Genomic DNA, 23,152 nt, shown 5'->3' with positions numbered 1-23,152 from the left:
TACAATGTATAACTCTAGTGACAGTTTGTATAACTCTTAGCATATAATGTATAACTCTAGTCATACAATGTATAACTCTAGGCATATAATGTATAACTCTAGACACAGTCTGTATATGCTAAGAGTTATACATTATATGACTAGAGTTATACATTGTAGACTGTATTACTTTAGTTTCAGAATGTATAACTCTAGTCATATAATATATGACCCTTACCCATGTATGGATGACTGTACTTCACAGAGTGTACAACTCTTGTACACAATTTGTATAACTCTTGTTATTTTTTGTTAAACTCATAACTGTCTAATAAATTTTGCCTTTTTCATAACTGCAGTCATGTGTTGTATAACTCTTGTACACAATTTGTATAACTCTTGATATTGTTTGTATAACTCATAGCTGCCTACTAAATTTTGCCTCTTTTCATAACTGCAGTCATGTGGTGTTTAACTCCTGTACAAAATTTGTATAACTCTGGTCAGACAATGTATAACTCTAGTCATATAATGTATAACTCTAGGCACAGACTGTATGACTCTAGGCATATAATGTGCAACCCTCCACATCCTATAACTTCACTTAATGAATGTATAACTTAAGCAATTACATGAATAACTATATCAAAATTGGTTGTTTAGTAAGAGTTTTTACGCAAAAATTCCGGTTAGAATTACTCTGTTACCTGAAGCTGCAGCAAATTGTCAAAGAGTTTTACAAAAAACCAGTGGAGTTATAACACGATGAATATAAGCACTGCATGAGTACACTGTATTATTGAAGTTATAGATATACGTGTCACAGTTTTACATAAACCCACTGAAGTTTGCCATCATTTTTTACCATGAACAAAATGAAAAAACAAATCTAATGAACAATGATGAACACAAATGAAATAACTGCAAGCTACAATAATGAACATCAATCCAAAATTACATATAGCGAACATCAAGTATTCTTGAACATCAAGCTACAATAATAACGTAGACACAAATACGAAAGCAAACAACTCACCATCAACGACAACTTCAATCTGCATATGATCCATTTCACAAACACTCACCGTCATTTTGATCGTCTTTCTCTGATGAACAATGACAATATTTTGATCTTCAACAAAGCGAATGAATTTTAACGGATGAACAATGAAGTACTTTATCTGATAACAATTTATTTATCTAATGATCAAAGAAGTAGTTTTACAGTTGGGATGAAATTTCTCTTCCTTTTTTGATGATTTATATTGGATTTTACAGGATTTAGGTGAATTTGTATGGTGATTTTTATGGGGTTTGCTTGTGTGAGAGGCTTTGAATGGTGAATGAAGAGGGAAAGCATGCAAACTGATATATTTGTGTTTGTTTAATTCTTTTGTACGTGGGATTTGTACCAAAAATAGGACAGAAAACAGTGGCAGTGGCCCCTCTTTCATACAACAACCATTTCCTTTTTTTTTTTGCTCTAAAAAACGCCTCCTCTGTCCTTATCTCATCCCTTCAATCCCTTCATCCAAAGGTTCTTATAAGGACTTAGGGCCTTATATGGTATCAAGGCCTTATAAGAACCCTTCTCTCTCTCTCTCTCTCTCTCTATATATATATATATATATATATATATATATATATATATATATATATAGGGTCGAGATCCGGTGAGAACCACCCATATAATGAGAACCGTGAGAACCACTCACAACCCTTAGATCTTAGATAAATGAATGCCTGAGATCCTACCAATGTCATTTAACAAATTTCGTCCAACCCTGTGTCATTTACCCAAATTACGTTCTCTCTCCAACTACTCTCTATATCCCCATCATCAAACCGCTTCCTAGAATTGAAGAACAAACTTCAAAAATCTGATGCTTCCTTCTTTAATTGAGACGCAAATCGAACTATACTTCACCGTACATCAAAATTCACTGAGGTTTGTTTAATTTCTCTTAATTCCCCCTAAATTCGAATTTTTGCGTTTTGAATTTGTTAATTCATCAACAAATTAGGGTTAACAAATTGTTGATTCAAGTTTGTACACATAAAATTGGGGTTTTGAATTGAAATTGGTGTTGTAGATTGAAAAATTTGGTTGCGATGGATTATATTTGATGACTTGGTTGTGGCACTTGAGATTCTTCTTGTTTCATCTATTGTTGTTGTGTTCTTGACCTCTGTGGGGTCGTTGCTTATTTCTGCTGTGCTTATTGGTGGGACTGTTGTCTGTGTTCATGGCGCGTTTCGTGATCCTGAGGATTTGTTCTTGGATGAGCAGGAGCCTGCTAATGCTGGACGTTTGTCGTTTCTAGGTGGCGCTGCTTCCTATGTTGTTTCTGTTGCTGGTGCTAACTTTGTTGTCGGACGTGTTTGATTTCAGGTTCCGCTTTGTTAGGGTCCATCTCTTTTGTCTCCTTACTAGATCAAATTATCTTTTTGTTTCTCAATTGGATGTAGTTATGTTGAATCTGATTATTTGTTATCTCAATTGCTTCATTGTGTTGAATTCATTAATATGCCTCATCACTTGCGTTGGATTGTAATGGAATTTGCAATATTAGATTTAAGTATGATGACGATTATCTTGCTTAATGTCGAGTAGGAAACGTAAATCTTGATGATCACATGTTTTTTCCCCCCTTTTTTTTCAGTTATTGATCAGTTCTGAGACCGACCTTGAGAGATGGTTGTGGGAGAGATTCAGGTCTAGTAAGGATCCCAGCTTGTCAAGATCAGGTATTGGGCCCGAAAGAGAGCTGCTAGTGAGATCCAATTGGACTGGAAGTTGATTCAAGTTACTAAGCTATGTTGGGTATCTGTCCAGATAAGTCGTCGTGACTCAAGTTCAAGCTCAGTAAGCTGCCACAATTCCCTAGAACTACAGGTATACTTCCTGACAAATTGTTGGCAGATAAATCAAGATAATGCAAAGACTGTAACTTGCCTATCCAATCAGGAATGCTACCATCTAAGTGATTATTTCCCATGTCGAGGTTAAATACACAGCTTCAAATCTCATTCTTATTCCATCGTTTTTTTGCAATTCTAACTTGGCTCTCCTGTCTGCTTCATATGTAAAAAAAGAATCCAAAAATATTTTGCTCGCTGTCACTTTCTTGATGTCGTTGCTTTTTGAGTAAAATACATGAGCTCTTCTTTCTTCTACGTTTTACTTATTTTGAAAGCCAATTAGCTCAAATGGGAGAGCATTGTGCAATGCACAAGATGTGGGTTCGACTCCCATATTGACCATGAAATACCAAATCTTTCTTTTACTCTTAAGAATGAAAAATAGTGTAATTGGTAATCCCATTTAATTCAAGTATGTCATCTATGGTAATAATTTTGGTATATATGATAGTCTTTGAAATGCTTGTATTAAACTTCTGATAATTGCAAAGCTATTTCACAGGCTCATTGTCATTGTTGCTGCTCGCTTGAGTCCGATCAAGGTCTGCGCGCCAGCGCCATTGCCCGAATATGATTATATCCTCCTTAATAATTGTACTGTATTGCTTGCATCTTGACACGTTCCTATCGTTGAATTTGCGATTTAATAGGCTATATGGGACTCGCACCCATACCTTTGTGCACAATTTGCACATTGCTCTACCATTGAGCTAATAGCCTTTAAAATACGCCAAACAAATACGAGAATGAAATAACGGGTGTTTCATATTATGACAGCCTAAATAATTGATATGTAAGATATGTAAGAGATAGACTAAAATGTCTTGTAGTTACATAAAAAGACCGGTAAATACATTAAATCTCCTCCACCGTCATTTCCCTTATGTTATGTACATAGAACCTTATTTCATGCACATATGATCTATTAATGCCCATATAAAATTAATGTCCTTAACTAACAGTAATTAGTATCATAATATAACCAACTAATGCAACTGAAGAACTTTTTAATGCACATAAAACCTTTTTTCATGCACATAGAACCTTATTTCATGCACATATAATTTTATTTCATGCACATAGACACTTATTTCATGCGCATATATTTTTATTTGATGCACATTGAAGGAAATGTAGATTCATATACATACTAACATACTCTTATATGTCTAAATAATTTGTCATAAAATTAATTACGGATTTTATGCATGCAAACAATAATAATATAGAGAAGAAATCATGTCCTTACTTTGATGATTTCGGTTTAGAGGGCACAAGAGAGATCACCTTTCTCTCTTGTTCTTAAGCTTATCCTTATGGAAGAACAAAGATCTAAGTATAAGATCTCTCCCTAAGCTTTATACCCAAGGCTTAACACTTAATCTAATTAATATTATAAGTGCTAGTATAATATTAATCTTAGTAGAAAATTGAACCAAAACCTTTTAAATCACATAAAAGTTTCGGTTTTTATGAGAGAAGAAGAGAGGATTTTTCTTCTCACTAGAACTTGTATTTTGATGAGTAAATTGGAATGAATAATAACACACTACTTTTAGTATATTATTAGGTAAAATTATAGAGAAAACAATGATCATTTTTCTTCCCCAAAACCGTGTAAGAGGAGCCTTTTGGGTGAGCCAATGCATGCAAGTGTTGTTCTTTACAATACATAATAGGCTTGCATGGCTAGGAAATAAGGTAATCATTGTGTTTACCATTATCTTAATCAAACACAATATTAGCCTATTTCTTCCCCTAATTTCGGCACAATGGATAATATAGAGTCCATATTATTTTTGTCAATTTGTCAATATGTGACATGTCATATGTGACATAAATTTGTTATGTAATTTTTAACATATTAAAAATCAACGTATTAATAAAATACGTCACATACAAATATCGACTTAGTAATATCATAATTACTTGTACCAAAAATTTTACCAATTTATAAATCACAACTGATTGTATTTATAACAATTCATTCAATTTAATTGTTACTTTAAACAATTATTTCATCCGAGTAATGATACAATTCAATTACTTAGATCGTATCTTATTTAATCACATTTCAATATGATACGTAAATTTTACTTCCAAAATCGTCCGTCAATTTTCAAGTAATTTAATTAACTCGTAACATTATACGATTAATTAAATAATCAATTAAGAGTATTGCCCTTTAGGTATGACCTAGGGGGTCAACTGATCACCACCGTCACACGACAGTAATGTCAAACTCTAGTCAGCCAATCATTACCGATATATGTTGACCAGTTGACAGTAACAAAATTACTTCCCAATTGTATTCATTTTAATGAGACTTAAACATGTGATCATCATGATCAACAGTCGTGATCGCATTATTGTCGGAGGACACATATTCCAACAATCTCCCACTTATCCTCGACAAGTGTGCGTCACCAATTCTCTTGCCCTATTACTATCTCCCACTCAATGCAAGGTGTCTTTCAGGTCGTACTTGCAAGTGATCATATCGAGAGTGGTTTCCTCGATCTGGAGAATAACTGATTGACCGGATTTATCCACTCTGGATACCTTCCGAGCGTGGCCACGCATTTCCAGTTCATTACTCCTCGAGTGGCCCTGAGATATTGTTATAACCTTGACTAGGGGTGGACAATTCCTATTGCACTCATTCCCTTCGACTAGCCACAACCATCATAACCCAAAATATGCCCATTTGACCCCATTTACGAAGGTCGTAGTAACACAAATCAAAGTTAATCTGAAACTGTGCCATCTTAGGAGAATAGTCTTTAGTTAAAAGAATCGACTCATTCGAATACTATAGTAGCTCTCGCCACGACCAGGCTATATAAATTTGCCAGAACTCTATAAGCGGTCATAAGGCCCGACAAAATGTTCCTAACAGTCTGCCTATGTGATCGACTAGTCATCTCACATGACTCTATGGCACTTGAACTTGCCATCAATCGCATCACACTCTAGTCACTTCGAGACGTCACCTCATATAAGTAACTATGGGCAAAAACAATGTTAATCCATGTTCACTTTAACGGGGTTCAATTGTCTCTACAACCCGTTTGGATATAACAATGTACAAAGTGAGTTAATAATAACTCAAACGACAAATGTCGACATCACACTCGGGTAGTCAATATCATATTACAACCTTGTGATGTTTATCATAAGTGTAAACACTTATTGATTGCAATAGAAGTTTAACATCTCATGTGTCCATGTGTTCAAACTTCTTACACTTGCAATTTCCATCACATTCATGTTCTCATACCATGAATTTTACCAAGTACACATCAAGGTTCTCGACCTTGGTTTTGGTTCTTTAACTTGAAAGAACTTTCTTATCGATCATCTCATAACGAACGAATTTGCGATGAATAATACAACTTGTACCGATCAAGTATTCCATCCACACACAATGCACTAGGTATATGTTTTGTAGAATCTTGTAACAACTGACAAGATTATTAGCTTAGTACTTTTCACAAGTCCTAGTTTAACTAGGAAAGATTATCTTGAATAACCTCTTATTCAACCAAGCATCTTTCCATAAACTTCTCATTTCTCCTTTTAGGCTTGAAAGGTTTGGGATTCTCATAAATCCTCATATGTGCTCGGATTTTCTACAATATGTGCAACCTCTTGACACACAATAGAACATTCCGTCAATCACTGAAATCGCTCATCGGATTCTACTTGAGAATTCATGACGTTTCTATTATGGCTTACCAATCAATCATCATGCTCTTATGCATATGATTCAGAATTGGACATGTAAATGATTATTCTAATGGCGGAAACATTAGTTACTAATAATCATGAGATCAACCGTTCATAGGTTCAATGAACGACCATGACTGCTAATGGCAATTCCATTTTCATCTATATGAATAACCCATGTGAATGTTGATACGATGTATATCTCTTAATACTAATCCAACATCCCTTGATGTAATTGGATTCATCATTGTCCATTTTCATCCAGAATTGAAAACTCAATTGCTTCTTTATGAAAGAAGGTATTGGCTCGTCATTCTTTAATGAGTGATGAGTCGTAAAAATTCAGAAGATGATAACTCCCACTAAATTCCATGTCTTCACATGAGAATTTCCTAACTCCCACTCAATTCTACATATTTCGAAATTGACTTCTCGATTGAAATTTATTCAAGAATTGAAATATGAAATTGCATTGCCAAGTTATTAAGATAGAACCATATATGTTCCCATCATGTCCCTTCAAAATACCTATTTTGAAGTGGTCTTATCTTAACCTTACGGAAAGAGATTTTAAATCTCCAACACACTCATGTCATAATGATGTGTAGCAATGTCATTATTCAAGTATAAACAATATCTAGAATACGTCCTTCGCAAATCCCCTTTTGGAAGGAGGTTTAACCATTTCATAGTGAGGTTAAGCAATGACATTTTCGTGGTTAAAAACTTTGGCCATTGAAGATATCGGTATATCAATTTTGCAATTCGATCATAACTAGTATGTTACTTTGATTTATTTAGGCTCTTAAGTAAATCTCATGGTTGAAACTATTGGTCAAATGTTTCATAAACATAGTCAAAAACTTATTAGTCATTTTATTCCAAAACTTCTTTTGGTCTCCTCGTGTAGTTATCTTGAGAATATACTCTTATGATTATTACACTTGGTCTCTTTAGTCATATAGAACTAACTTGAGGTCTATAAATCTCATCTATTCGGCATACTATGTAAATAGATATACCTTTATTCAAATCATTCTCTCTTGCGTAGATCTTTATATACACAAGTACACAATTGTGATCTTTGTCTTGTGTGTTGTGTCCTCATTTTTCTCCCACTCTATCTTTAGAATGAATACACTAAACATTCAAAGATAGCATATGAGACACAAATTAATGATGTTGAACTATAAGGAGAACTACCTCATAGGTAGACTAATAGTTATTGATTTCATATGTGTACTTGGTGATTGACATTCCTTTAAGAGAGTTCATAGACTCAAAATCGCTTTATAAATGATCATACACAAGCCTTAAGCATGTGGACATATAATGAAACCCGTCATTATAATTGTCTATTAGATCACCTTAAGTGAATAATCTTATGTTTCAAAACGCAAGCATTTAAAGATGAAATTTTAGAACATAAAGGATAAATGATAAAACGGGTGACTTGGATTGCAAACCAAGTCACCATCATCCAAAATACAAACCATTATCCAAAATACCTTTCCATGTCGAACACGGAAACTTAAAGTTCTAAAAATTCAAAACATAATTTAAATTAAGACAATGAAAAACAAAGCTCCATAAAAGCTATCCTTAGCTTCTCCATGGTTTCTCATGCTTGTTTTTCTTTTCCCTTGTCTTTGCTTGGTGGAGGCCCTATTTACAATAAAAGGGAGATACATTATCACAACTTTGCATCATAATACCATAGTTGAATTAGAAACATAAAAGAAGGTTAGTCATTTACCTACTGGAGTGATCTTTCCAGCTTTGATATCACCAAGGTATTTGGAACAATTTCTTTTCCAATGTCCCATGCCATTACAATAATGGCACTTATCAAGAGGACCCTTCTTGACTTTGGAGGTGCTAGCTTCACAAGACTTAGCTTTGGTGAATGTGGGAGCTTGCTTCTTGCCCTTTCTCCCATTCTTCTTGAACTTCCCCTTACTCTTTGTGCTTATGTTAAGCACATCCTTGGGAGGGTTCACATTTAACCCCATGTCCTTCTCGGCTTGCACAAGTAACTTGTGCAACTCCTCAAGAGATACATCCTTGTCTTGCATGTTGAAATTCACCCGGAATTGCACATATGCCTTGACTTTGGACAAGGAGTGTAGAATCCTATCTACGATGAGTTCTTTAGGGATTTCAACCTTTTGAATTTTCAAGGTCTTGACAAGCTCCATGAGTTTGAGCACATGAGGGCTAACCTTTTGGCCCTCTTTGAAGTCGAGATCAAAGAATGCCGCGGCCGCCTCATATTGGACGATCCGCGGAGTTTGTGAAAACATGGTCACAAGTTTGGAGTAAATCTCATTAGCATTGCCCATTTTAAAGGCTCTCCTTTGGAGGTCCGCCTCCATCACAAATATCAAGACATTTTTCATTGCGGCGACTCCTTTTGGTAAGCCTTATATGCTTCCCTAGTGGCCGCGGTGGACCTAGTGGAGGGCTCGGGTGGAGAGGCCTCGGTAAGGTAACGAAGCTTGTCGTCACCCTCGGCGGCTAATTTGAGTTGGGCATCCCACTCGGAGAAATTTGACCCATTCTTTTCAAGTTTACATCGATCCATAAAGGATCGGAGCCAAGACGAACTAGCGAGAGGTGTAGCATTAGGAGTTGGTGTTGCCATTTGTTAAGAATAAGAAGTGGTCTACAAAACAAAATATGAGGAGTAAAACAAATGTCGTTTTAATAATAATACTCGTAAAAAGTATGATTTAAACAAGTTTTATGCATTTTTCTAGTGACCTCTACCCAACTAGATAAATGATTCCAAGACCCAAATTCATATCGACTTAGGCACGGTATGGCCGATGAAACCCTCATCAATATAACTCGGTAGATTAACTTTTTAATCGATTCTACTTTTAGAACTCTTGGTCGATAAAATTACTTTAATAATTATCTATAGCCCGGAACACATGCAACTACGGTCGCGAATACTTCCGTTGAGCTCAATCCAAATTTCGAATAAATGTGTCCATGATCCAAATCCACATCAACTTGGGCACGGTATGGCCGATGAAACCCTCGTCAATATGAACTCGGTGGATTAACATTCATCACCCACTTCCCCTACGTAACAAGGTTTGTACCCCGGTAGGGCCGAGTGCACTCCCTCACGAAATAGGTTTTCATGGTTTCTACTATTTGGTAAGGCTATGTCTCAATTTATTGTTTTAGCGAGAGGTCATGTCAATTTATTATCTATCACGTTTTAAGTGAACTAAAGCGGTGAACTACGATAATTCTAATTGACACGGTCGATAAACTCGATAAAAGAAGATGCATGTTTAGTTATGGCGATTTAGCGATGCATGTGACATAAAATAAAATGCAAGCATAAAGGTAAATAAATCCTAGTATGGCCTTTCCTAAAATAGAAAAACTATTCAACTATTACATATTCGGAAACCAACTCCATTGGTCCCTTGAACTTCGGTTGTGGCACGCATCTCGAGGTAACACCGTCTTTATGTATCGCCATTCTTGAAGAAATCCGTCTTTAGGAACTCCGGAATGAATAAAATTACATAATAAAATACATAATTTCCTATTATACATTTGTAATTAAAATAAAATAAATCTATTAAATTACAAAACGGTGATACGAGATCACAATAAAAATTACAACCGAATCGATATTCCCATACATTTCGGGAAATACCAATTAAAATCTAAGGCCATACTAAGTAAAATTACATAATTCAAAATTACATAAATTAAAATTATGACAATCATAAAGAAAAATGCAGCATTATAATATGTATGAGCATGCTCAATTTTTATGCTAAATCGCCTTTAATAGCCAATATCATATATTACTCGGTTTTTACGGATTTGCGTGATTTCAACATTTTATAATCACAAAAATGCATAAACTCATATTTATGCATAAGTTAATTACCCTAACCTCTTAGGACTCAAAATTTAGTCTTCACTAATAATTTGACCATAATTAACCTTTATTTACAAAATTGTTCATACATGGACCAAAAATTACAAAAATAAGCTATTAAACTTCAAATAAATCCAAAAATTCCAAATAAATTCAAAATTTGAAATTTAAATTCATGAACATTCTGGAAAAATTCCATGACACTCATAATGTTCAAAATCTTAGGTTAAAAATTTCGAAATTTTTCCGGAAAAACAATGTTGCGGTTTATCGATTTTTAATAAAATAATCATAAAAACATGGAATAATTATTTTCATTAACTTTTCAATTTTAGATCTGAAAAATATAATAAAATGCAACATTAGACGTTTTTCCTAAGTCATAGATTATGATTTATTAATTTTCACTAATAATGTCACTATTTATGCTATTTTTCTTCAAAAATCCATAAATCATGCATAAAGACTTCTTTATGGCCAATTATTTTACACACATCTTGTAAAATTGCATGTGACAACATATAAAATTTCTATGACCAGATTCGAAACTTAACTCATATTAACCTATTTTTCACTTTAAATCCGAATTAAAAATGAAAAATCCATTTTTCGAGCATAACAAGTCCAAAACTTATGAAAATTTACAGGTTATCTCAAAATAATATATGTGACAACATATCCAAAAACCAAGTGAAAATTCGAAGTATAGCTATTTTTAGACCAAAAATGACATTTTTACTCATAAAATCACATTTAAATGCCATTATTGTAAATTATGAACAATAAAAATCCGAAAAATTAACCAAAATATCCTAAAACATTTTAGGACCAGAAATATTAACATGCATGTAATAATTTCGTGATATATCATAATAACACAAATTTTACAAGTTTTATTTGTTATTCTTATAACTCGGAAAAACTTTTAACCAATTTGCATGCAAACAACCGTGGCTCTTGATACCGATTGAAGGAAATGTAGATTCATATACATACTAACATACTCTTATATGTCTAAATAATTTGTCATAAAATTAATTACGGATTTTATGCATGCAAACAATAATAATATAGAGAAGAAATCATGTCCTTACTTTGATGATTTCGGTTTAGAGGGCACAAGAGAGATCACCTTTCTCTCTTGTTCTTGAGCTTATCCTTATGGAAGAACAAAGATCTAAGTATAAGATCTCTCCCTAAGCTTTATACCCAAGGCTTAACACTTAATCTAATTAATATTATAAGTGCTAGTATAATATTAATCTTAGTAGAAAATTGAACCAAAACCTTTTAAATCACATAAAAGTTTCGGTTTTTATGAGAGAAGAAGAGAGGATTTTTCTTCTCACTAGAACTTGTATTTTGATGAGTAAATTGGAATGAATAATAACACACTACTTTTAGTATATTATTAGGTAAAATTATAGAGAAAACAATGATCATTTTTCTTCCCCAAAACCGTGTAAGAGGAGCCTTTTGGGTGAGCCAATGCATGCAAGTGTTGTTCTTTACAATACATAATAGGCTTGCATGGCTAGGAAATAAGGTAATCATTGTGTTTACCATTATCTTAATCAAACACAATATTAGCCTATTTCTTCCCCTAATTTCGGCACAATGGATAATATAGAGTCCATATTATTTTTGTCAATTTGTCAATATGTGACATGTCATATGTGACATAAATTTGTTATGTAATTTTTAACATATTAAAAATCAACGTATTAATAAAATACGTCACATACAAATATCGACTTAGTAATATCATAATTACTTGTACCAAAAATTTTACCAATTTATAAATCACAATTGATTGTATTTATAACAATTCATTCAATTTAATTGTTACTTTAAACAATTATTTCATCCGAGTAATGATACAATTCAATTACTCAGATCGTATCTTATTTAATCACATTTCAATATGATACGTAAATTTTACTTCCAAAATCGTCCGTCAATTTTCAAGTAATTTAATTAACTCGTAACATTATACGATTAATTAAATAATCAATTAAGAGTATTGCCCTTTAGGTATGACCTAGGGGTCAACTCGATCACCACCGTCACACGACGATAATGTCAAACTCTAGTCACCAATCATTACCGATATATGTTGACCAGTTGTGACAACAAAAAATTACTTCCCAATTGTATTCATTTTAATGAGACTTAAACATGTGATCATCATGATCAACAGTCGTGATCGCATTATTGTCGGAGGACACATATTCCAACACACATAGAACCTTATTTCATGCCCATATAAAATTAACGTCCTTAACCAAAGTAATTAGTATCATAATATAACCAACTGATGCAATTGAACAACTTTTTCATGCACATAGAGCCTTATTTTATGCACATAGAACCTTATTTCATGCAAATATAATTTTATATATGCCAACACTTATTTCATGCACATAGAACCTGATTTCATGAACATAGAACCTTATTTCATGCACATAGAATCATATTTCATGAAAATAAAATGTCTTAAAAAATTATTGTATAAAAGAGCACATCCAAAAATCCTTGGAAGAAACTCAAATCACAACTGTACTGATGCTAAAAGTTTACTTATTGTATTGCTTTTTAAATTTTACTTTCAATACAGACTACCGGTAATTAGCTAATCACAAGAGAATGAACGTCAAATTAGCCAAAGACGGAATTAGGGGAAAATGTGACACCACAAGGGAAAAAATACGTTGTTAAGCATTAAAACGGATAACAAACCAGTAAAGTTTCGAATGTGGAACACCCAAAAACAACAATTGAAAAACAATAGAGCAACAACACTTAAAATGTATGTATGTAACCCATTTCAGAGAGAAATCACATTAGAACAAAAACTATACATGGGTCCATATCTCATCTCTTGTTCCCATTATTCAAAGACAGACAGAGAAGGGGAGGGGGTTCTGCTAGCAGGCTAGCCCTCTGCTCCGCGTCAAATGGAGCATCACACTTGTGCAACAAAGATAAATAAACCAAAAATGTAAATTTCTCTATCACATGTTCAGCTTCCAAAAAATTTTAAATCCTGAAGCTGGCAATGACATTGTCAATTTGAAATTATTTTTCGAGATTATCATGACTACGGGCCAAAGAGGAAGGAGATAAAAAAAAGCAACACATCTCGGTTGGTTTAAGCTGCAGATTCTCTGGCAATCTTCTCAGCCTTGGCAATAACCTCTTCGATTCCTCCAACCATATAGAAAGATTGCTCTGAAAGGTCATCATATTTGTCGTCCAACACACAATGCAAGTTTTATGCACATCACATTAGCCCGCAATTTGAGTTCTCTTGTTAGAGGGACAAACATAAACAGATGTTATGAAGTGTATGAACTAAGAACGGAAACTGAAATCAATGGAAACGACCGAAAGAAGTACAAAACAGGAATATAACCCTAATCAACTAATTTGAATCATAATAATCATTAAAACGGATGAATAAGAAAGAAATTGGGGGAATTACCTAAATTGTTATATGCTCAAAATCAGAAAAATCGATGATGAAATCAGCGAGAACAAAGAAGGAAGCAAAATTAAAGTCGGATTTATGAAGTATTTTGGTCGAGTCACAATAATGGTGATAAGTGCATATTTTATACATTTTAACCCTCTATATTAGCTTGTTTTTACATGTCTTTAGCACTTATCTTAAGTGTTTTATAGCTAATATTTGCATTTCTAGTTGTTTTGGATGCTTTGACATATTTTGTAGGGAATAAGCTTTTTGGAGCTAAAATAACTACAAAGTACTAGAAATTGCAAGCTAAGAGGAAAAAAGGCCAAATAGACTAAGGATTGGGTGTTGCATGGACTTTGTGCCTCAAGTTGCATGGATTTAAGCATGGGAATGTGTTGGATCAATTAGCAAAATACAAATGAGATTAAACATTCAAGTCAAGCCCAAATTGCAAGTCAAAAGTCAAGGGGAAAGCACGGGATTCCAAATGATCTTAGGATGCCAAATGCAAGCATTAACCGGGTGATTAATCGCACAATTAATCACCCACTTAGAATTCTCCAAGGAATTAAGAGAGGATTTAAGACAATTAATCGAGGAACACACGACCCCGATCGGGGCCGCCCAACCCCGATCGGGGTTGCATGCTCAATGAATTCTTACGTTTTCTCCTCCTCTCCTATAAATAGGAGAGGTATTCCTAGGTTTGGGTATCTCATTTTACGTCCAAGTTTACTACAATAAGCCTCAAGCATTATAAGTTTTCTCTCATTAGTTTCCATTTTAATTTATAAGTTGTTAAGCATTCCTTAGTTAATCTTTCAACATTTTGTACTTCAAGATATTCTCGAGCATTTGATATTCAAGCTTTTGGTTATTTGTTATTTGTTCTTCCATATAAGTTCTCCTTTATAAGGTATTTCTAATTCCAAGTTTACAATTTACATTATTGCTTTAGTTACCACATAGTTATTATAATCAAGTATCTCATATTTACTTTAGCTTTGTTCTTTTCGCATGTTATATCACCTAATTAATATAATTCATATAACCATGTTCAATATTTCTTATAATTTGGTTTGCATTTTACATCTTAGTATGAGTAGCTAAATTTCCTAGTCTAAAGGCTAGGGGAGCCATGCAAAATCAAATATATAACATGTTTAAATAAGTTTATAATAATATTGTTCAATTGTTTCCATCACATGTTTGCTTTGTTACGCTTAATCTTTGATTATCGGTCGTAGTCGTAGATTAAATTTGTTCATTCGTTCTAAAGTCGAGAGGCACGGAATTGAATTAGACTAAGCATGTGTGGTAGGACGAACTAGTCATGGACGAGAGTTTTTCTAGGACCCGGTCTATGGTTGATACTAATGTCGTAAGGTGGGTATCTTTAAGCCTAAACAATTGACAAAATTATTAGTATCGAGTTTAACATGTTCATATGTTTACCTTTGCATGAGTGACCCGAACCCTTTAGACTATCTCTTATCATATTATTTACATTGCATTTTTATTAATCACCAACAAACAAACCAAACCCAAATCGTAATCGACCTTGATAAAAATCTACCCATAGCAATTCACGACGTAATTCTCATTTCCTTGTGTTCGACCCGTATTACTACATTAATTTGTGTCTAGGGAAATTATCTTTGCATATGTACGCGATAAACCTATCAAATTTTGGCGCCGTTGCCGGGGAAATGGTTTTATTGCTTTTAGAATTGTCGATTTTTATCTTATTTCCTTTGTCTTGGGGAACACTTGTTCCTTGAGACCGTTACTTATCACTTCTCTAGAAATTGTTGTCTTATGCCCAGGTTCTCTCGTAGTGGAGAATTGCTTTCACCGGATTCCGATCCCGAGAAAACATTTAGGAGAAGACGACGTTTTTGGAAGGAAGTGAAAGAAGCCACTTCACCCGTACAAGTTGAAAGTGCTAGAAAGTCTTACTTAGACTATCTAGAGGTTCTTGAAGAGAAGGAGGTTTCTTGTTCATCAACTCCACTACCACCATCATCTACTACCAAAAAGATGGTGAAACTTTCCGATCACTCAAAGCCCACCGCGGCCATGCTTCCGGCCGGAATCACAACCACTCAAATCACCGCGCCGGACTTCGAGATCAAACTGGCTTTCATTAGCCTTGTGGAGAGGAAGCAATTTGGGGGGAGTCCTTTGGAGGATCCCAATTTGCATGTGCAAAACTTTTGTGACTATTGCTCCATGATCCGGCAAACGGGCGTCACTCAAGCCCAAATAAGGGAAATACTTTTCCCTTTCTCTTTGAAGGACAAGGCCAAGCTTTGGATCAATAGCCTTGACCGCACCGCCATGGGAATCACCAATTGGGAGACTTTGGCTCTAGCCTTCTTTCAAAAGTTTTTTCCACCGGAGAAAACTCAAACTTTGAGGAGCCAAATTACCGGATTCCGTCAACAAGCTCTTGAGAGCTTATATGAGGCTTGAGAGAGGTACAAAAAGCTTCAAAGGCAATGCCCACATCATGGGCTAGTTGATTGGTTTCTAGCAATAACATTCTACAATGGATGTTGTGCCGAGTCCTGAAGGATTCTTGATTCCGCCAACAATGGGCGGTTTGACCAAATTGACACCGACCTTGCTCATGCCACGATCGAATCTATGGCGGTCCATGATGCCCAATATGTCAATTCCCGAGTTGTGCCATCCAAAGGTAAAGAAGAATCCTCTAACAACTCCGTTTTGCTAGCTCAAATTTCTTTGCTCCAACAACAATTGGCGGAAAGGGATGCTAGAGATTCCGTTCAACAAGTCAATGCTATGTCCTCAACAAGCCAAATCGTTGTGTGTGAAGGTTGCGGAGGTGCGGGTCATTATGCCGCTCATTGCCAAGCTCCCATTGAAGAGGTAAATGCCTCTCTAGCTTTAAGACAAAATGCACAAAATGCTTATCCACCGGGTACATTCTCAAACACATATAACCCAAATTCAAGATTTCACCCGAATATGTCTTATAGAAGCAACAATGTGCTAAATCCTCAACCACAACCCCCACCACAACAAAATGCCTATGTCCCTCAACAACAAAAATATATCCCTCCACCGGGGTATCAAAATCAACAAAGGCCCCCACAAAACAATTTCAAATAAACTCAACCTCCACCACAAAATGCCCAACAAAATAACCAAGAGGGAGGTAAGCTTGAGGGCTTGATAATCCGTATGCAAAAGGAATTGTTGGCTCAAATCCAAAAGAATGAGCAAGCTCAAAATGCCGCAATCAAAATGTTGGAGCAACAAATAGCTCAATTGGCCTCATCTAGCTCTTCAAGGAAGTCGGGTCAACTACCCCCTCAAGGTGAGCAACCACATGCTACCCTTAATGCTATCTCCTTAAGAAGTGGTACGAAATATGATGGGCCATCCATGCCCAAAGATGATGAGGAGGTACTTGTTGAGTTGGAGGTCTCTCCAAATGATAACGAAATTGAAGAAATACCCAAGAAAGTGGATGACCCACTTGTTGTTGTTGAGAAAGTCAAGGAAGTGGAGGATGCTCCTCCAAATAAAGATGTTGAAGCAAAGATTCCGGAAAAAGTCAAAGTGCCATTTCCTCATAGATTGGTAAAGCATCAAAAGAATTCCAAATTCGGTAAATTCATGGAAATTGTGAAGAATCTACAGGTAACCGTTCCTTTTACCGAATTAATCACTCAAATTCCATCTTACACTAAGTTCATGAAAGACATTTTAACTAAGAAGAGGACTTTTGATGAGGTTGAAACAATAGCTCTCACCGCCGAGGTGAGTGCTCTTTTGCAAAACAAGTCCCCTCCTAAGTTAAAAGATCCCGGTAGCTTTTCTATTCCATGCACAATTGGCACCTACCAAATTGATAAAGCTTTATGCGATTTAGGTGCTAGTGTGAGTGTAATACCTTACTCTATTTATGCTAAGCTTAATATGGGAGTCTTAAAATGCACTAGTGTCACATTTCAAATGGCGGACCATTCTATAAAACTGATGTGTAAGTTTTAACGGTGGGGTCAAGTCGCTTACCACCAACAAAATTTAACCCAATTTAAGCCTAAATCGGGGTCGAACCATGAGGATGGGGTGGATTTCTACTTAGTCTAAGTAAGAGTCTAGTCTAGTCAAAATGAAGGAAAAGGGTTTGATTTAAGCTACTCGATGCAACTAAACAAAATAGTGAAGAAATATGTGTTCAAATGATTAAAGGCTAGGGTTTTCGGGGTCATCTAAATGAACTATGGGCAAACAAGTCGATTTAAATAGTCTATGATGAAGGTTTGTCCTAGGATTGGAATCAATCTCTTGATAATCCTAAAGGCGGTCACCAACTCTCGTTGAGAAACTACCCTTCCTAAAGCATGCACAAAGACCACCACAAACTCTCATTTAATGGAGGAATTAAGCAATTAAGACAAAAGGCACAAGTTCTCACTTACACAATTTATCAAACACCTTGTATGCAATACTAAGAAAGACAAATTCTACACCATAGACTCAAAACAATCAACCTATCATGCCCAATAATCCGATTTAGACTCCCCCTAAACCCTAGAAGGGTAACTACTCACTCATGTTTAGGTTGTTCAAGCAAGTAAATGGAGAAAACCAAACAACAACAAGAGAAGACATGATAATGATTCTAGCAATTATAAAAGACAAAACAAAATGTAAACATTTGATTAACAAAGTAAATAAGAGAAGGGATATACCAACAAAATTAAAGATGATTGCTTTGATTGAATAAATGAAGGAAATCCTCCACAATCTCTCAATACAATCCTCAAAAACCAAGTGTAAACAATTGATTCTCACCAATACTAACTATTTTCACTAAGTAATTAATAGTTATTATAGAAAGATTAAAGCTTGATTAAGGAAAGATTACAATAATTAGGGAAAGTTTTCAGATCTAGGGTTATGTATACAAAGGGTTTAAGGAGGGGGTATTTATAGTCTTGCATAAGATTAAGAAGAAAAGAGGAGAAAAGCCTAAATCCGTCATCTGTTGCGTTCTGCCGGTGGACCGGCTGCCGCTTCGCCTACCGGCAGGGCAGTCAAAATAAACTTAAGTTGGAATCATTTGAACACATATTTCTTCACTATTTTGTTTAGTTGCATCGAGTAGCTTAAATCAAACCCTTTTCCTTCATTTTGACTAGACTAGACTCTTACTTAGACTAAGTAGAAATCCACCCCATCCTCATGGTTCGACCCCGATTTAGGCTTAAATTGGGTTAAATTTTGTTGGTGGTAAGCGACTTGACCCTACCGTTAAAACTTACACATCAAATGGCGCCGTTGCCGGGGATGGCGTTAGGTTATACTTAGTTTTACTTAGAGTCTTTGCTTTAGTCTTATCTCAATTGTTAGTTTGTTTTAGTAGTTGTGTGTTCTTTGTAGAGTGTGTGATTTCTTGCCTTCCCCTAGTGTGTAAAAACACTAGGAGACTAACGATTTGTCAAGTGCATGCCTAGAAGGAACCACCAAGCTCTTCTCTTCAACTTCGACCCGAAAGGCTTTTTAGAACCTTGAGGACAAGGACCCTTGAGAGAGTTAGGAATAGTTCCCCTCAAGCAAACTTTGACCAACCAAATTCACACATCCCACAAAATATTGATACCACAACCACACTTCAACCAAACCTCACAATTGAGACTCTACTAGAAAACCCTTTTCATAACTTCCCTAATTATAATAGCCCACCTCAAACACCACCACATCAAATACCAAATCCACCACCACAAATGGCTATTAGAGATCATAACCGGCCTAACCATAATGATTCATGTAACCCTATCAATTTTGGCACCTTGGCCCCAAACAACTTTGAAATGCATCCCGCCCAAGTCGGGTTGATTGAGAAGGATTTATTCGGGGGCATATTGAAGAGGATGCCCATGCTCATCTCCGGAAGTTTAAGAGGAAGGTTTCAATGATGAAAAAGAATTGGGTGTCGGAAGACACCTTGAGAATGATGTTGTTTCCGTTTTCATTGACGGGCAAAGCGGACCGATGGTTGAACATTCACCCACCGGATACCTTCACTACATGGGATGCCTTGGCTAAAGCATTCATGGCCAAATATTACCCTTCATCGAAGACCACGATGCTCTGTAATGAGATTCATACATTTCAACAAGAGGACGGGGAGTCTTTGGGTGAAGCTTGGGACCGTTATCAAGACTTGATAGCAAGTTGCCCCCACCATGAAATACCAGAATGGTACATCACTCAAACATTCTTTCAAACTTTGCTACCGAGGACTAAGGAGATGGTAAATGCCTCCGTGGGGGGAGGATTTGATCACTTGAGTGATGAAGAGGGCACGACATTGATCAAGAAAATGGTAGATTCGGAAGCAAACTATGGTTCTAGAGGAAACATGCTAAGAAGGAATGGGAAGTTTCCTAAGGAAAACTCCTTCAACTCCGAGACAAATGCCAAGCTCGACTTACTCACAAAACAATTTGAGAAGTTTCAAAGAAATCAAGTGCACCAAGCCGCAACCTCACATGGGGCACCCATTGAGGAAGTGGCTCAAGTCTCAAGTTGTGAACTTTGTGGAGGGAGTGGTCACACATATGACTTGTGTGCCAACAATTACAATGGTGTCTACGATGAAAATGTTCAAGAGGTTAACGCTTTTCAAAGCTTTAACAACAATTCAAGACCCACAAGACCACCTTTCAACAACCCAAACGTCTACAATCCAAATACCAATTTCTACCACCCCGGTTTAAGGAACCACCCCAACTTTAGTTACAAAAGTACCAATGTTCAAAACCCACAACAACTTCAACCACAAGCCCCAAACAATCCACCCGGTTTTGCTCAACAAAGGGGAATATTCCCCAACCCAAGAACTAATCCCGGGAATCAAAACCAATGGCCAAACAACAATCAAAACCAAAATTATGGGAGTCAACCACAAGGATACCAATATTTTGGTGGAAATCAAAGCAACCAAGGGTTTTACCAAGGTAATCAAGTGAACCAAGCAAACCAAGGATTTGGGCAAGGGTATGTTCAAGGGTTTCAAGAACAAGGTCAAGGATCAAACTTCAAAAACAATGGTCCTAGAGCTAACTTCCAAGGGGGGCAAAACAACAACCAAGGTTCCAATGCTCGGTATGACTATGGGTTCCCTTTACCCATAGCCAACCAACCTTATCAAGAACCCCAAGGTGAGCTCTCTCAAGTTGAGCTTTTGAAGATGATAAAGATGTGGGGTAATATCCGTATAATACCCTTTAATTATAGGATTATAACGCAAAATTTACATGTGATTATAGTCATAAAACGAATAACATGATGAAACGATTAAGCAATAGAAATAACCTTCGGTCCTAGTGCAAAATGGCAATGAGAGATCAAGGTAGATCTCCTCCTAATTGTTGCACCCAAGATAGTCCGAGAAATGCCCTTGTGCTAGATCGAATCCTCTAATTGCCTTGCAATATTGAGAGGATTAATTTTGTGAGTTTTGCTTAGATGAGAGATCTAGGTTTTAGAGAGAAAATGATCTCCAAAACCCTAATTTGATTTTGCAAATGACAATTAGGTTAGCCAAGAGGAGAAGCTCTCCTTTTGTCTATGAAGGGCTCGGCCAAACCGAGTGAGAGGAGAGCTCGTGGGCTTTTTAATTTCCTCTTCACTTAAACTCGTGGTACGACCCGAAATGCGCTAAATGTATATGACACGGTTTCATTATAAATCGTCATCGATTATCGGTTATTAAAGCATCAACTAATAAGACGGGTTAGTTGAATTATTAATACATGTCCGACAAAGACAATATCGTATAATTATATTCAATATACATTTAATTAAATATAAAACGTTTATATTCAATTTTACGAATTAACTGCTTAATCCGCCTTAGCCATTATTATTTAATCCGTATTAAATAAAATATCTCAACATCACATTTTGACTAATTACTAGTCAAATAACTCGGACTAACTGGTTAGTCAAAATTGGCATCTACATGACTGTATTTTTATACTGTCACGTCTCTCAAACGTATCCTATAGGTGTGACTTTTAGGGACCAGTTGATCACCGCCATCTGTATGACAATAACGTCAAACTTATCTAGCAAGCCAACCGTTATTGATAAACGTGGATCAACTGATAATAATACCAAAAGTATGCCCTTTGATCCTTTTAGAGATTTATAAGTCCTTGCACTAACTGTTAAGGACACCAACCCCAACAAGCTCCCACTTGTCCGTACAAGTGTATGTGCAATGACGTTATCCGCACTAACTGGAGGACACAAGCTCCAACAAACTCCCACTTGTCCGTACAAGTGTATGTGCGATAACCGATTCTCATATTCATTTAAAATTTCTCCCACTCAATGTAAAACAATTTGCAGATCCGGATCCGCAAAGGTCGTAGTTTACAATCGATCTGTATCTAGAGTGGTTTCCCCGACTAGAGAGTAACTTAACTGATAAAACGAATCCGTATCCGAGCATGGCCATGCATTTCGATTCTGACTCCTCGAGTGGCCCCGAGAAATATCGTGTACCGATAAAGGCTGAATATTTCCTTCAACTCGACTCCTTCCGATCTAAGCACAGCATGAAATGACCCAGAAACAATCTACTTGGCCCCCTGTTACGGATGACCGTGAGAAAGAAACCAAAGTCACCCAAAATCTGCCGTAGTCTCAAGAGACAGTCGATAGTCAAAAGAATCGACTCTTAGGATCACCATGGAGGTCCTATCCACGACCGGGCAGCGAATGTTATAAAACATTTAGGACTCCACGTCGATGTCACAATGGTGTCCTACGAGATATCCGTATAACTCGCCTCTGTGATTGGTCAGTCAACCGGTTGACTTATGGCTCGTTGAACCCACCATCAACCAACGTCACAAAATAATTACCTTGAGTTATCAGCTCACGTGGGCAATTAAGGACAAAAAATATAATGTTTGTTCAGTTCACTTTGTGGTGTTCAAAATTTGTCGTACAAATCCACATGAAAAACAAAATATATATAAAATATCAAAACGATGATGTTGTATAGAGTACAAAAGCGAATGAATCTAATCCATAAAAGAGTACTACAACTTAGGAACACGTTTAATTCCCATGGA

General features: G+C 35.9%; 2 non-coding genes across 2 annotated transcripts; both read right to left on the bottom strand.

Moving 5' to 3' along the window:
- Window positions 1–16,433: 16,433 nt before the first annotated feature.
- On the bottom strand, window positions 16,434–16,540 carry LOC141603460 (small nucleolar RNA R71). Its single transcript, XR_012525335.1, has one exon. It is a non-coding gene; the product is annotated as a small nucleolar RNA R71 (small nucleolar RNA).
- Window positions 16,541–20,148: 3,608 nt separating this feature from the next.
- On the bottom strand, window positions 20,149–20,255 carry LOC141603705 (small nucleolar RNA R71). The gene has a single exon (XR_012525562.1). It is a non-coding gene; the product is annotated as a small nucleolar RNA R71 (small nucleolar RNA).
- Between the last annotated feature and the right edge of the window lie 2,897 nt (window positions 20,256–23,152).

Source organism: Silene latifolia, chromosome 9 (assembly GCF_048544455.1).
Source record: "Silene latifolia isolate original U9 population chromosome 9, ASM4854445v1, whole genome shotgun sequence".
Classification (NCBI taxonomy): Eukaryota; Viridiplantae; Streptophyta; class Magnoliopsida; order Caryophyllales; family Caryophyllaceae; genus Silene; species Silene latifolia.
This window is presented reverse-complemented; position numbering and strand designations above follow the sequence as displayed.